Source organism: Diplotaxodon limnothrissa, linkage group LG15, assembly GCF_057381915.1.
Source record: "Diplotaxodon limnothrissa isolate DT_005_m linkage group LG15, D_limnothrissa_male_GT1.1, whole genome shotgun sequence".
NCBI classification, from domain to species: Eukaryota; Metazoa; Chordata; class Actinopteri; order Cichliformes; family Cichlidae; genus Diplotaxodon; species Diplotaxodon limnothrissa.
In genome coordinates this window covers 26,025,375-26,028,795 of record NC_140610.1, presented here as the reverse complement: position 1 = coordinate 26,028,795, position 3,421 = coordinate 26,025,375, and positions in this window count along the sequence as shown.

The following is a 3,421-nucleotide window of genomic DNA, read 5'->3' as shown; positions in this document are numbered from 1 at the left end:
TAAATTTACTTATGCTCTATATCAATAGTTACACACTATATAGAACAACTTTATACAATTATATTTGTGCGCAGATGTTGGCAGCTATCAGCGACTAGTTTTCAGCTATTTTGAAACAAAAAAGACTTTTTATCCATAACAGCAAATGAACTGTACAACAGAAAATGCAAATGCTATTTATGGTCTCCTCACAACAATGATAAGAAAAAACTGGGCCAATATGGCATGTTTGTTAATACAGAGATACACATGTTAATGTGATCTCTGTCTCCCACTCAGAGACACAGGTCCCCGAGTGTCCAGCGTTCAGACGGCTACCTGAGGACTCGTGTGAGAGAAAATCTGCTCACACAGATATGTAGAGCCAAATACTGTCAATAAGGCATTTGCAATGTTCTGAAGACAGTTAAACTTATTTTTAGCCAATTACAACCTGAATCTGATAGTTGGGGTTGTTAGCTAAGATACCGTCATTAAGAAGCAGCACAACTGTTTCTATGCGAGCTAATTTGCGATGTGCACCGCTGGCCCGACCATTTATTTTTTTAATGCACCTTCTCAGATTATTTCACTGCGTGTCGTGCCCAGAGTTGGACTGGGACAAAAAATCGGCCTGAGCATTTTGACGAGACAGACCCACCAGGTATTAAAGCCATAAAGCCTTTGAATGAAAACAAACACTGTTGTGACAGTGATGTACAGTCTTGTTGGTATATGTATGATTTCTATACATTTTATGTCAGATAAAAACTTTGGTTGTAAGATTCATCTAATAAAAGCTAGACATTTTAAATGCGAATAAGAAAGAAATGTACTTCTTTGTGCCCCCCTTTCCCTGTTAACACCCTAACTGGCCCCCTGGCAACACTTTGCTAGACCCGCCCCTGCACAGTTACCAGCTGTCGGCTACATAAAAAAGGATCCTGGTGTTATTTGTCTCTCAGAAACAGTTCATAACTTCCCTTCAACTCATTCATGTCACCTAAGGTAAACCTGTTTCTCCATCACCTGTTCAGCTCCGATGATTCAGTAAGGACATCTCCTGGTTTCATCCTCATGTTTCTTTCTCACCACATATACAAACCGATATCATGACCAGCAGCTTTTACAGCTGTGGCTCCAGCAAACATCAGCTGATACTAGAAATGAATATTAAATAAATTCTAACAACAGCTGATCAAGCTTAAACGTGCTGCTGTTGTTTAGCGCAACATCCGCTGGTTTCCTCCTTCTGGTGCAAAGTGGGCGATAAATAAACAAGAGAGAAAAGCCGATCAGCTGATCATTGATCAGTTTCATGATTGAAGTAGTAACAGGAGAGGGAGGGGGAGAGAATGAGAGAAGAGGCAGCTGTGCAGCATAAAGACGCAGAAAAACCCCAGCTTTGTGTCTTTTTCCATTCTAGTTTAAGTATATTTTCTCTGAATGTGGGACGATTCTGTATTTTACTGGACGGTTGGCTGTCCTTACAAAACGCTTAAAACACACACAAACGTGATGACAGTATTTAGAACAAAGCATGGCTTATATATATTATCATAACTCTGGATTTACTGGCCTGTAGTTAAAATTTAAAAACTTTGAAGTCCGAATTTTCAATGTGGGCTGAAATAGAAACTCAGCGTGGCTGCAGCTTGTTGCTATGTCAGCTTACATCAGTCATGTGATTTGGAGGTGCAGCGTGTCCGTGGACCACAGAGGGTTAATAACACTCACCTTCCTTCCATTTCCAGAGTGTAACATCCACCCACCTGTGTAAAAAGCGAAATTCCCATGGTGTGGTTCAGAATGTGCTCTGGCACAATCATAAGCATCGCTTGCTACTGAAAACAAGAAAAAAGCCGGTGTTGTGCCAAAAACTGATTTTCGGTATTTGCCAAAAACTGATTGCTCGTATTTAAACTGCTATAAGTAACTTGTTGGGCTATACTATGTGAAACATATGTCAATTGCATCCCTTATGGATGACATAAAGTCATCTTGAGCCACAAACAACATTCGTGTAACAAGGTAGAAGGCGCAATCAGTTTTTGGCAGTGACTTTTATATAACCTTTATTTATGCAGTTAAAAAAATCTCATTAACATTAAAATGTCTTTTGTAAGAGTAAGTTGGCCAAGAGCACAGCAGAAATGGCAGCAAATATTACAATAGTTCTGTAAAAATATTTTAAGTGGTTATAATGTAAGTACAATAACACAGAGTTGTAAAGATACTTGAAAAATGGATAATTTTTTAATTCTCTATATAACCCCTTTGTAAACCCTGTTCACCGAAGTCTATTTACGAATATACGTAAAGATATCACACACAAAAAATACACAGAAACATTGGAAATCAGTTTTTGGCAGACAATCACTTTTTGGCACAACACCCGATCCTGCTATGGGCGGAACCATTTGTTAATGGTGGAGGGGGGGTAACACTATGCAATATTTTCAATTTTAGCATTTATATTCACTGTTGACTGTAACTACGCTCAAACTGTTAATGCTATCTTATTTTAATAAACAGCACTGTCATATGCAAAACTGGGGTGGCACTTGGGGTGGCAAGGGATCATTTTAGGGTGGCACTTGCCACCCCATGCCACCCTTCTAGATCCGCCCCTGCTGTAGATACCCAAACAGTTTTGAATATCCAATTTAAATCACATCAGAAATGAGAATGTCCTGTCCCCCTGAGCATTAAATTATCGCACAATAAACTTGTTATGAAAAGCCTGATCTCAGATTATTTACTAGTTAAAGAACAGAAACTCGCTTTCTAATGATCAACCCCCAACTTATCAAAACAAACCGCCTTACCGGAAGTGGCGTTGCTTGGGTCAAGGGTTGCCATGTCTGCTGAAGAAGTTACGGTTTCATACAGTTACAGTAAAATGCTTTACTCAAGAAAGATAATCAAATCATTTTTTTTATTCAGCTAATATACAGATTAAATCACGTGACCCAAAGTAATTCACAGCTCGATGTTTAACTGATTTATAAGCAATACTGGGAGTCCAGTGTTTCAATAGAAAATAAATATACAATAATTTTGTTTCTTGGCATATAACTGACTTAATCAGTATATTCTATTAGTATTATTATCTAATTTTGACATTTAAACTTAAAAAAAAAGATAAGTAATGCTAATATCAAAAAATAAAATTCCGACTGTCCTAAAATCAAAGTAACTAGATGAATCTGATATTTCTTTATTGTTTACACTTTAAAGGACACTTCTTTGTACACACGTAAATAAAATAAATAGTAATCCCTGTTTACTGACGTATCAAGTGGAAAAATCCCACCCTCAGCTTCAGCTGACTGTGCTTGAAACGTGTTTATCTGCTGGTCATGCGCCCATCAGAGAGCCTTTAAAGAGGCGGGTGCCGATAATTTTTACGTTTTTCCATAGACCTGGCAACTCGCGGTGC